Genomic DNA, 13,760 nt, shown 5'->3' on the forward strand with positions numbered 1-13,760 from the left:
AGTAATTTATAATCCTTTGGGTATATACCCAGTAGTGGGATGGCTGGGTCATATGGTACATCTAGTTCTAGATCCTTGAGGAATCGCCATGCTGTTTTCCATAATGGTTGAACTAGTTTACAATCCCACCAACAGTGTAAAAGTGTTCCTATTTCTCCACATCCTCTCCAACACCTGTTGTTTCCTGACTTCTTAATGATTGCCATTCTAACTGGTGTGAGATGGTATCTCATTGTGGTTTTGATTTGCATTTCTCTGATGGCGAGTGATGATGAGCATTTTTTCATGTGTCTGTTGGCTGTATGGATGTCTTCTTTTGAGAAATGTCTGTTCATATCCTTTCCCCACTTTTTGATAGGGTTGTTTGTTTTTTTCTTGTATATTTGTTTGAGTTCTTTGTAGATTTTGGATATTAGCCCTTTGTCAGATGAGTAGGTTGCAAAAATTTTTTCCCATTCTGTAGGTTGCCTGTTCACTCTGATGGTAGTTTCTTTAGCTGTGCAAAAGCTCTTTAGTTTAATTAGATCCCATTTGTCAATTTTTGCTTTTGCTGCCGTTGCTTTTGGTGTTTTAGACATGAAGTCCTTGCCCATGCCTATGTCCTGAATGGTACTACCTAGATTTTCTTCTAGGTTTTTATGGTATTAGGTCTAACATTTAAGTCTCTAATCCATCTTGAATTAATTTTCGTATAAGGGGTAAGGAAAGGATCCAGTTTCAGCTTTCTACTTACGGCTAGCCAATTTTCCCAGCACCATTTATTAAATAGGGAATCCTTTCCCCATTTCTTGTTTCTCTCAGGTTTGTCAAAGATCAGATGGCTGTAGATGTGTGGTATTATTTCTGAGGACTCTGTTCTGTTCCATTGGAAACTGACCCTTTTTAAGCCTATCTTCTCATTTACCAAAATGGAGTACGAATATCCACTCCTTCAATCTATGAAACTACTTCAAGAAAACATTAGAAAAATCTCCAGGACATTGGTTGGGGCAAAAATTCCTTGCGCAAAACCCCACAAAAGCACAGGCCACCAAAGCAAAAAATGGACAAATGGGATCACATCAAGTTAAAAAGCTTCTGCACAGCAAAGGAAACAGTCAACAAAGTGAAGAGATAACCCATGGAATGGGAGAAAATATTTGCAAACTACCCATCTGACAAGGGATTAATAACCTGTATATATAAGGAGCTCAAACTACTCTATAGGAAAAAATCTAATAATCCAATCAAAAATAGGCAAAATATTTGAACACTTTTCAAAAGAAGACATAAATGGCAAACAGGAACAGGAAAAGGTGCAACAACACTGATCATCAGAGAAATGCAAATAAAAACTACAATGAGATATCATCTCACCCCAGTTAAAATGGCTTATATACAAAAGACAGGCAATAACAAATGCTGGTGAGGACATGGAGAAAACAGAGCCCTCATACACTGCGTACAACCACTATGGAGAACAGTTTGGAGGTTCCTCAAAAAACTAAAAATTGAGCTGCCATATGATCCAGCAATCCCACTGCTGAATATATACCCAAAAGAAAGGAAATCAGTATATCAAAGAGGTATCTGCACTCCTGTGTTTGTTGCAGCACTGTTCGCTATAGCCAAGATTTAGAAACAACCTAAGTGTCCATTAACCGATGAATGAATAAAATGTGGTACTTATACACAATGGAACACTATTCAGCCATAAAAAAAGAAAATGAGAGCCATTCATTTGCAACAACAAGGATGGAACCAGAGGTCATTATGTTAAGTGAAATAAGCCAGGCACAGAAAGACAAACATTGCATGTTCTCACTTATTTGTAGGATTGAAATATCAAAACAGTTGAACTCATGAACATAGACAGTAGAAAGATGGTTACCAGAGGCTAGCGGTGGGGTTAGTGGGGAGCTGAGGGGAGGTAGAGATGATTAACAGGTACCAAAAAATAGAAAGAATGAATGTGTCCTACTATTTGATAGCACAACACGGTGACTATAGTCAATAATAACTGTACATTCTAAAATGAGTATAATTGGATTGCTTGTAACTCAAAGGATCAATGCTTGAGGGGATGGATACCCAATTTACCGTGATGTGCTTATTTCACATTCCATGCCTCCATCAAAACATCTCAGGTACTCCACAAATACATACACCTACTGTGTACCCACAAAAATTAAAAATTAAAAGAAAATGGTTGGGCACAGTGGCTCACACTTGTAATTCCAGTGCTTTGGGAGGCCGAGGTGGGCAGTTAACTTTAGCTCAGGTGTTCAAGACCAGCCTGGGCAACATGGTGAAGCCCTATCTCTACAAGAAATACAAAAACTGGGTGTGGTCGAGCACTCCTGTAGTTCCAGCTACTTGGGAGACTAGGGTGGGAGGATTGCTTGAGCCCAGGAGGTTGAGGCTGCGGTGAGCCATGATCCCACCACTGTGCTCCCTCCAGCCTAGGCGAAAGAGTGAGATTCTGTTGCAAAAAAAACAGAATACCCACTCCACAGAGTTGTTGATAATTATATAAGAAATTATGTAATACACAGATAGAAGGTGCTTAATAAATGTTAGTTCACTTCCTCCCCACCTCACCTTTTCTGCATCCCTGTCCTATTTCTTTAGAAATAAAATTTAACACTTTAGAATATCTTTAAAATATGATGATTTTGGTTCACTTGAAAGACTTTTGTATTGAGGTATACAATAAATATGTAAAGTATACAAATGACAAGTTTTATATATGTGTATACACACATGTAGTCACTCAGAGCCAAATATAGAACAAATATAGAACATTTATTTATAGTATCCTCCCAGAGATTCCTGCATGCCACATCCCACCAATACTCCTCCAAAGGTAACCATTATTCTGCCTTCATTATTATTACTGAAGTATTTTTAAATTATATCAAAAATAAATGACAGTATATCTATACCAAGGAATAAAAAAAGTAGCAGTTAAAACAAAGGAAGAGCTATACATGTAAACATGGAAATATCCCAAGATATATTGTTCTGTATTACTAAGGTAAGTGAAAATTAATAACAGAAATGTTAATGGAAAGGATGGTAGATGGAAAGGAGACCAGAAATATGATGGGTAAAGCTCTTTTAGTCTTTTTGAAATCTTCATTAAGGCTGGGCGCGGTGGCTCACACCTGTAATCCCAGCACTTTGGGAGGCCAAGGATGGTGGATCACTTGAGGTTAGGAGCTCGAGACCAGCCTGGCCAACAGGGTAAAACCTTGTCTCTACTGAAAAACAAGAAAATACAAAAAAAAAAAATAGCTGGGTGTGGTGGTGCATACCTGTAGTCCCAGCTACTTGGGAGGCTGGGGCAGAAGAATTGCTTCAACCCAGGAGGCGGAGTGAGCCAAGATCACACCACTGCGCTCCAGCCTGGGGGACAGAGTAAGACTCTCAGCCAGGCGGGATGGCTCACGCCTGTAATCCCAGCACTTTAGAAGGCTGAGGCGGGTGGATCACAAGGTCAGGAGTTCAAGACCAGCCTGACCAACATAGTGAAACCCTATCACTACTAAAAATACAAAAATTAGCCAGATGTGATGGCACATGCCTGTAGTCCCAGCTACTCGGGAGACTGAGGCAGGAGAATCCCTTGAACCTGGGAGATGGAGGTTGCAGTGAGCCGAGACCAGGCCATTGCACTCCAGCCTGGGTGACAGAGTGAGACTTCGTCTCAAAAAAAAAAAAATTCTTTACTAAGCATGACCTCATTTTATGGCAGAAGTATCCAAACTGAATTCAGTCACCTAAATTGGAAGCATAGCAGGAAGCATTGAGAGACCACATATTTACAGAAACAAATGTACTCCTCTCCCTCTAACTTGTACACCACCACATCCTGAGCTGAAACTCTTCGTAAGCCTTGCAGGGCCCCACCTTTTCTATCGCCAGCCAAAGGGCCAAAATGAAAGACAGAGAGGTCTGCGGGTTCAGATCATTGCAGCCTTGCTGTGCCATAATACGGATGCCAGCGCTGGGGTTTATCTGACTCTTCCCAAAAGTCACAACCATAACATAGTTTCTTCTGAGATGTAGTGAATAAGCCTGGCCTAAAAGATTGTGGGGGAAAACCAACCTAATAGGGCAAAGCCTTACCTAGAAAGTTCTGAACCGATCTAATTTGCATCTAGACCTTCAAACTAACTTTTTGTTAATATCTCAATTTCAATAGTAAACAACTAAATGAGTTCAAATGAAGAGGAAACAACAGGTTTATTTTCAAACTTACGCAAACGTTGGTATCTGAAACCACCTTCACACTCCCTTTGCAAGTCAATGTGAATGAATGGGTGGGCACACAGTAGTTGCACTTTAATCCATTTTCTTTTTCGGTTGCCAGCACGAGGCTTGAGAGCCTCCTTGTTAACAATTCTCACAGCCCAAATCCTTCTCCAGTGCACTGTAAGCTTCTTTCGTCTTGTCCTGTTGTTTGTGGAGATGAGAAACAACCGATGTCTTTCTGTTTAATGACCCTTCAAATCAGTTGGACCTTTCTTCGCTAAGCTAAATAACCCTACAGCTTTCTGGCCTCTCCTCATAGCCTTTATTTTCCAAGCCTTAATTACATTTTTGCTTTTCTCTGGAGCTCTACCAGTTCCCCACATCCTCCTTAAAGGGGAGACACAAAGTAGCCACAGTTGAGGTCAGACCAGTGCTGGGAAAAGCTGACAAGCCACTTCCTGCCCTTTGACTTTTATGTGTCCCACTATCTTACTGACTTTATAAATAAACAGCACTCATTGAACTAATTCTAGCAGGGCTGTCATTCAAGCTGAAGTCCTCCTTTCCCATCTTGCATCTCAGCATTTTTATTTTGTCCCGTAAATTTTTTGTGCTTACCCCTTTTGAGCTTTTCTAATTCAAAAGGTCTCACCCAATGAATTGTCTGAGCCACTTTACATGTGATCCCTCCTTTTTCTACTTCCTCACAAAAACTTTTGTAAATTCAGGAGTGCCTTTCCAGAAGCCAAGCCAGTGATCAAAATCTACTGAGATTTCCTCTGTCTCCCCAGCACCATCCCCAAGGCAAGTACTGCTGACACTGTTGTAATAAAAAACTACCGTTTATTATGCCAGGAAGTGTGGCATACCTTATTTCATTAATTCCTCACAACAACAAATCTCATTATCCCTATTTTATTGAACAATTTGAGGTTAGCTAGATTAAGTAATTTGCTATAGCCACAGAGCAAGCAACTGCTGGATTCAAATATGAGTCTCTCTGCCCCTGAACTCACTGTGCCACAGTGTCGCAACATCAGTGCTCACTGGCATTTGGATGTAATCCACTAGGCAAATGTGACTCCACTTGTAAATTCTATGCTCTCTCTTTTGGAGCTGGGACATCTTTCTCCTGCCCTTGAGTGTCAAAACTCCAGGTTCTCTGGGCTTTTTAACTCTAGGACTTGCACCAGCCACCTCCTAGGCACTTGGGCCTTCAACCTCAGACTGAGAGTTATATAGTCCAAGGCCTTCAGACTTGGACTAAGTCATGCTATTGGCTTCCCTGGTTCTCCAGCTTGCAAATGGTCTATTGTTGGACTTGTAAGGGAGCCACGTTCCCCTAATAAATCCCTTATCCTACCTCTCTCTTTCTCTTTCTCTCTCTGTCTATATGTATACAAATTCTATATACAATATATAACTGATTATATATAATATAAAAATCATACATATTTATAACAATTTTTATATAAATTATATTTTAATATATAATTATATAATTTAATCTCTATATTATATATAATCAGTTATATATAAAATATATAATATATAAATATAGGCCAGACGTGGTGCCTCACAACTGTAATCCCAGAACTTTATGAGGCCGAGGCAGGTGGATCACAAGGTCAGGATTTTGAGACCAGCCTGGCCAACATGGTGAAACCCTGTGTCTACTAAAAATACAAAAATTAGCCGAGCATGGTGGCATGTGTCTGTGGTCCCAGCTACTCAGAAGGCTGAGGTAGGAGAAGTGCTGAACCTAGGAGACGGAGGTTGCAGTGAGCCGAAATCAGGTCACTGTACTCCAGCCTGTGCAACAGAGCAAGACTGCATCTCAAATAAATAGTATATTTATAATATACTTATAATACTTATAAACTCTCATAAATATACTTATAAGTATATATTTGTAATGTAGCATTTTGTGTCTGCTTCCTGTGGGACGCAGTGGTAACCATTTGGTTGGGAACGTGAGTGATTTTTTGCCTTGTTTCTCCTGCTGCTTTTCTCCTCTCTTTTACTTTGTTGATAGAGCGCAGTTATGGGGCAAGAAGCAGCAGCTGAAGCCATCGTGCTAAGGGAGGAGACCACCCCTCATATCATCCTGTGCCCAATTTCTGCCTCCAAAGAAAGAAGAAGTAAAAATTAAAAGGCAAAAATGAAATCCACAGGCAGACAGCCCAGCGCCACACCCTGGGCCTGGTAGTTAAAGATTGACCCCTGACCTAATCAGTTATGTTATCTGTGGATTACAGACATTGTATAGAAATGCACTGTGAAAATCCCTATGTTGTTTTGTTCCGATCTAATTACCGGTGCATGTAGCCCCCAGTCACGTACCCCCTGCTTGCTCAATCAATCACGACCCTCTCACACACACCCCCTTAGAGTTGTGAGCCCTTAAAAGGGACAGGAATTGCTCACTTCTGGGGTGGGGGGGCAGGTGGGTATGCTCGGCTGTTGAGACAGGAGTCTTGCCGATGCATGCCCCCGGCCGAATAAACCCCTTCCTTCTTTAATTCGGTGTCTGAGGAGTTTTGTCTGCGGCCCGTGCTGCTATAGTGCTAGTATTGTAATAGAGACTTTGATGATGAGAAGACCCTTATACAGCACCAAAAAGCAGAGCATTTTAAATGTCATATGTGTCGCAAGAAATTGTATCCAGGACCTGGCTTAGTTATTAATTGCATGCAGATGCATAAAGAAATAATAAATGCTGTACCAAATGCAATACCTGGGATAACAGACATAGAATTGGAAATATATGGTATGGAAAGTATTCCAGAAAAAGGCATGGATGAAAGACGATGACTTATTGAAGAGAAAACATAAGAAAGCCAAAAAAAGAAGGAACAAGATGATTCTGATGAGTATGATGATGACGACTCTGCAGCCTCAACTTCATTTCAACCACAACCTGTTCAACTTCAACAAGGTTATATTCCTGCAGTGGCACAGCCAGGACTGTCGCCAGTAACAGGAGCACCAGGAATGCCTCCAGGCATAACTCCATTAATGCCAGGTGTTCCTCCTCTGATTCCAGAAATGCCACCAGTTATGCCAGGCATGCCACCTGGATTGCATCATCAAAGAAAATGCACCCAGTAATTTTTCAGTGAAAACATAATGATGCCAATGGGTGGAATATACCACCTGGAGCAGGAATACCACCTCTGATGCCTGGAATGTCACCAGGTGTCCCCTCCATACCCCTAACCCCATTCCACGTCCTAGAGTTCCTCCAGTGACCCAAGCACAGGCTGGGTCTTAACAGACCACCTGCACCAACAGCAACTGTACCTGCACCACAGCCTCCAGTTTTAGACTAAGCCTCTTTTCCCCAGTGCTGGACAGGCTCAGGCAGCTGTCCGAGGACCTGTTGGTACAGATTTCAAACCCTTAAATAGTACCCCTGAAACAACTACAGCACCCCAAAGCCTACATTCCCTGCTTATACACAATCCACAGATTCAACCACTGGTACAACAAATAGTACTGCAGCTAAACCAGCAGCTTCAGTAAAAGTAAGCCTGCTACACTTACAACAACCAATGCAACCAGTAAGTTGATCCATCCAGATGAGGGTATATATCTGGAAGAGAGAAGGGCACAGTTACCCAGATAGCAACGTAATCTTCCTCCGCAAGGAGAGGCCCCCATCAGCAATCCACCAGTTGGACCAATTGGAGATATGATGCCACCATAGCCAGGCATCCCACAGCAACAGTGAGACCCCCAATGCCACCTCATGGTCAGTATGGTGGTCATCATCCAGGCATGCCAGGATACTTTCCTGGTGCTATCCCCCCATATGGGCAGGGACCGCCAATGGTGCCCCCTTTCCAGGGTGGGCTTCCTCGACCTCCAAAGGAAATGAAACCTGTAATCCTGCAGGGTGGCGGTTACTGATCTTACCTCATCCTGTCTAATAGGTTTGGAGATTAAACCTTTTCTCAACTTGCGCTGTTTATATAGCCGATTTTCCATCAATAAGGCTTCATTGTGACTTTAACAAATATTATCTTCCCACATACCAGGAACTATTGGACATTGATTTTACATGGGAAAAAATATTTGGAAAAATAACGCAGGAGCTTTTCCTGAAGTTGTAATTTATACTGTATGGCTTCTTTTTCATGTTTCATCTGGGTTTGTAGAAGTGAAATACAGTAAATTTGGTTCATTAAATTGTGAAGGTGCTGGAATTACATGAACATATCACTTCAATAAAGGCAAGTTCTGTAAGCTTACATTGCTCTTTTGTAAAGTTATGCCTTCACAGCAATTCCGATGCTGTTGGACTTCATGTCCCCAGTCTAGCTTGGTGAGGGGCATAACTGTTTCCAAGTACTTGTACATTGAAAGTCTAAATGTATAACAATATTTACTGTATTTAGAGTTCCTCATGTTGCAGGGTTTAAGAAATCTGACCCACCAATGTCATGTGACTTTTCTGTACCGGTAAACTTCATTGCAATAAAATGAGAGAAAAATTTATGCCTTTTTATGCATAACCCATCTGTGGACCACGGCCTAAAAGGTTTGTACAGATGCATGCCACAGTAGATGTCGACATAATAAAATTCATAGTTACCAATGCAAAATATATATATATAAAATACAAGTATGTTATATATAATAATCTATAGAGGCATTACATATAATTAAAGACATTGTATAATCATATATATATACATATATAATTGATTCTGTCTCTCTGGAGAACCCTCACTAAAACAGATTCTGGTTTACCCCTAAAATCAACAACAATCATGCGTTCCTAACAAACACAGGAAAAAGAAAAAGAAAAAAGTAAAAGCAGAGGGAGAAGAGAGGGCAAGACAGACAGGAAAGGAATGGTTGAAAGTCATCAAAATCTGTTTCAGGTGACCCTCTCTGTAAGGCTTTCAAGAGCCCTGTTCTCCTTGATCATAGAAGTAATAATATGGGACAGAAATAAATTATTTATGGTCCTGACAGAGTGTAGACAGAATGCATCTCTAGATTCTCCTGGACACAAAGAATTACCTGACAGTGGACGAGAGTAATACGGCCAGATAAAAGATTCCCTAATGAGACATATTTGTTTAATCAGTTGCTTCAACAGTTTTTTTGCTTCTGTTTTTGTTTTTTTGAGACTGAGTCTTTCTCGGTCGCCCAGGCTGGAGTGCAGTGGCACGATCTCAGCTCACTGCAACCTCCGCCTCCCCGGTTGAAACAATTCTGCTACCTCAGCCTTCTGAGTAGCTGGGATTACAAGCACCTGCCACCAAGCCCAGCTAATTACTGTATTTTTTTTTTTTTTTTTAATAGAGATGGGGTTTCACCCTGTTGACCTGTTGACCAGGCTAGTCTTGAACTCCTGACCTCAGGTGATCCACCCGCCTTGGCCGCCTGACCTCAGGTGGCCACCACGCCCGGCCGCTTCAACTGTTGATTTACCTCCAAACTATTGGTTTGGAGGAGACAACCATTATTTATCATATAAAGTCTGTTACAGGTTTATCAAAAAAAATGTTATGAAAATGAAATAGAAATCTGGGGGAGAAGGGAACTGGAAAGTAATTTGTCCACATGTTAATAGAGCTGCGTGTGTGTAAACCCCTCTGGATGAGAGCTGAGCACAGTACTGCAGCTAGAGGTATCATGGGGATGGGAAGGGTAGTGAGGGGCTCTTTCATACATTATCTTTTGAGTCTTTTATTACAAGATGTTTGTATACAACATGGGTCTAAAATATTTAAGAAACAGATTGTTTTTAAGATGTTATCAGCCCAAAAGCCATTTTAATGAATTTTATTGTTTAAATAGAAAAAAAAAAAAACCTTCAGTTCTGTGGGTAAAATATTAAGGAAAATACAGTAAAATAGCATAAAGTAAAATTTAATAAGAAATGTGGATTTGGGGAAGGTTGACTTTTAAAAATTGATTCTCTTAAATCAATTTTTAAAGCTCCTAAGAAGAAATAGAATTCTTAGTTCTCGATCAATATCAGTTCTACAAACTCAATATTATTAGGAAGAATGACCTAAATGCTAAACTTTTCCTCAAGGATTTGAGGAACTTTCTCTATTGTTTAAAAAAAAAAAAAAAAAGTCCTACTTTTTAATACCAATTCTGACTAAAATGAGACCCATATTAAATCAAATAGGGATTACTTACAATTTTTTAAACTAGTTTCATGAGTTTAATATCCTTGACATTGGCCAGGCACAGTGATTCACACCTGTAATCCCAGCACTTTGGGAGGCCAAGGCGGGTGGATCACAAGGTCAGGAGTTCAAGACCAGCCTGGCCAATATGGTGAAACCCCATCTCTACTAAAAATACAAAAATCAGCCAGGCATGGTGGCACATGCCTGTAATCCCAGCTACTCAGGAGGCTGAGGCAGGAGAATCACTTGAACCTGGGAGGTGGAGGTTGCAGTGAGCCGAGATCACACCATTGCACTCCAGCCTGGGCGTTGCAACGAGACTGTCAAAAAAAAAAAAAAAATCATCCTTCACATTACAGATCTCAGTAACATACTTTTATAGAAAATTGACAAGTCTACCAATGCGTATTTAAATGTTGACAACTGGAGAACTGCACGTGCACCCACTCTGATTTAGATGTTTATCTTATGAAATAAAGACATTTGTTTAACTTTCCAAACAAAATGATTTCAAGATTTCTCAATAGGCCTTCTAAGGCTGCTTGCCTCTGTAATCTGCTTACTTGCAAAAATAAATCCATTTCAATCACTGCCTGGTCAAAGTTTAAACTTAAAAAAAGACTCAACAACTAATCAATAGGTTGATCTGCTGATGCAGTAGAATGTGGCTAGGTCAGACCTCTGACTAGTGCAGAGGTCATCCTGCTAACACAGTAAACAAATTGTTGTTGATATAACTCAGCACAGCAAATGCAACCTAGCAATAAAAATTCACCACATGGATTTAGTTATGTGCACAACTTTAATAAATGTTTTGCTGAAATTGGTGTCAAATCAAATATGTGTGTGTTAAGCTCCTCCATTGTAGGAGATGACGACAATAATTTATAAATAGTTTAGGTCTACAATTAAAGTATTCTCTGTTTTTCTACAACAGAATTCCTCTAACACTGCAGCATTTATTATTAGGAAGTGTAAAAAGAGTAAACATAATTTAGAATCCTATCCAAAATTAATGTTCTCTAAGTTCATAGCTATCTTTATATGGGAAAATTTCATAATTATAAAAACAAATAAATTATTCTATGCAACCTGTATGGAATTACCTTAATTTAAACATAATCTAATTAAGTCACCTTCTGGTTGACCCTACATCAGGCTTTTAATTTTTAAGAACAAATGTTTTTTTTGTTTTGTTTTTGTTTTTGTTTTTTTGAGACGGAGTCTCGCTCTGTCGCCCAGGCTGGAGTGCAGTGGCCGGATCTCAGCTCACTGCAAGCTCCGCCTCCCGGGTTCACGCCATTCTCCTGCCTCAGCCTCCCGAGTAGCTGGGACTACAGGCGCCCGCCATCTCGCCCGGCTAATTTTTTTTTGTATTTTTTAAGTGGAGACGGGGTTTCACTGTGTTAGCCAGGATGGTCTCGACCTCCTGACCTCGTGATCCGCCCGCCTCGGCCTCCCAAAGTGCTGGGATTACAGGCTTGAGCCACCGCGCCCGGCCAAGAACAAATGTTTTTTAAAAAAATTTCAATGTCAGCCCGGGTACGGGTGGCTCACACCTGTAATCCCAGCACTTTGGGAGGTCGAGGCAGGCAGATCATTTGAGGTTAGCGGTTTGAGACCAGCCTGACCAACATGGTGAAACCTCGTCCTTACTCAAAATTACAAAAACTAGCCAGGTGTGGTGGCGCATGCCTGTAAGTCACAGCTACTTGGGAGGCTGAGTCACGAGAATCACTTGAATACAGTGAGCCAAGATCACACCACTGCACTCCAGCCTAGGTGACAGAGCAAGACTCTGTCTCAAATAAAATAAAATAAAATAAATCAATGGTAAACATCTATTCTTGGTTTTATTCTTATAAGACCGTATTTGCCTGGATGATCTACAAGCTCACAATGTTTGGGATCTTTCACAGTAGCTTTGAAAAAAACATGTAGTCAGTTTGAGTTCACAATAAATCTTCTCCATCTGATGGTGACAAAAGGATGCCAGTAAAACACTGAACAATTTAAAATTACATGAGTTCCAACTCTCCCATTTGGGAAGTAAATGCATCCTACAACCACTGAACCAAGGTTAATGAGGCCAGGCAGGTAACATCATTAATGTCCAATGGCAAGCAACAGGGCAGAAAGACCGAATTTCCTTCCTTCTTCTACTAGAATGTGGTGAGCAGTCATGAGGGATATTTGCACAGTATTTATGTCTCATCTTTTCTCCTTCTTTGCTCACAAGTTTCCTTTGAAATAGATGCAAGCCTTGGCAAGTGTTTTGAGTTTCTTGAAGTTAACACCTGGGCAAGAATGCTGTCTGAGGAAGAGATCTGTCGACAAACAAAATAGACAATGAGACAGGGTGATAACAGTCCCAGGCTGGGTCCCAGCCTTACCACAGTGACAGAGGAGGGCCAGGGTCTGGGACCCTTGGCTACAAGTAGCTAAAAGGCATTGTAGAGCTTGACTGAAGGCAAAAGCCCTAAAGGCGGACTACCTGGGTTTGAATTCCAGCTCTGATACTTGTTAGCCAGTTAGCAGTGAGCAAGTGTTTTCACAGCTCTAAGCCTCAGTTTCCTTATATGAAAAAGAGTGATTTTACTATCATCCATCTCTACATGCTGTTGAAAATATTAACTAGTGCATATAAAGCACTCACAACACATATGGACAGCATGCGGTTAATGTTAGCTATTCCTCACTGTAACTCAGTATCCTATTGTCACTGTAAGTCTTTAGATGATTTTATGCTTGAATTTATTATTATTATTGATTTCCAAGCCTCGAGTCTATCCCCCTTCTGAATCATCTTGCAGATGTCTACCTGGTTAAGCTTTCCAAAAGCCTCTTCCGTCATTTCACTTCCCTACTCAAAAATTTTCGGTGGCTCTCTACCTCCAGGAAAATGTCTGAGCTCCTCAGTCTAGCTTGCAAAACTCCCTATAGTCTATCTCCAACCCACTTTTCTAACCCTTTACTCCAGCTAGTCTGATAGCCCTCTTCTTTGTATCATCCAGCTGATACATACTTCTATTTCACTTTTTATATACACAGTACTAGATATACCATAAGTGGTTGGTAACTGTTTGCTGGTGTCATTTTTGCTGTGGCAGCCTGGAGCATGGATATTTATGCTTAACTGTAGCAGAAGATCCTTAAGGTTGTGGTCTAACCAGAGGAAAGGTTTGCACAGATGTGCTTAGGAATATATACTATGTATTAAAGCTATGTTTTAGTAATATCCTTGTTGAGGAGTTTAGAGAGAAATTCTCAGAAATTCCCAGATAAGGGGTCTAAAAATAAGGCTCTAGAGCCTTAGAGGATTTTAAAAGCCATAGTTCTATCTTTGTCTAAATATTACTATCCCTA

The 13,760-nt window shown here is 40.6% G+C and overlaps 1 pseudogene; it reads left to right on the forward strand.

Annotated features, from left to right (window-relative positions):
• Positions 1 to 6,854: 6,854 nt before the first annotated feature.
• Positions 6,855 to 8,148, forward strand: LOC117095338 (annotated as a pseudogene).
• The last annotated feature ends 5,612 nt before the right edge of the window (positions 8,149 to 13,760 follow it).

The sequence above is a fragment of the Trachypithecus francoisi genome, unplaced genomic scaffold, assembly GCF_009764315.1.
Source record: "Trachypithecus francoisi isolate TF-2019V2 unplaced genomic scaffold, Tfra_2.0 Lachesis_group13, whole genome shotgun sequence".
In the NCBI taxonomy this organism is placed as follows: domain Eukaryota; kingdom Metazoa; phylum Chordata; class Mammalia; order Primates; family Cercopithecidae; genus Trachypithecus; species Trachypithecus francoisi.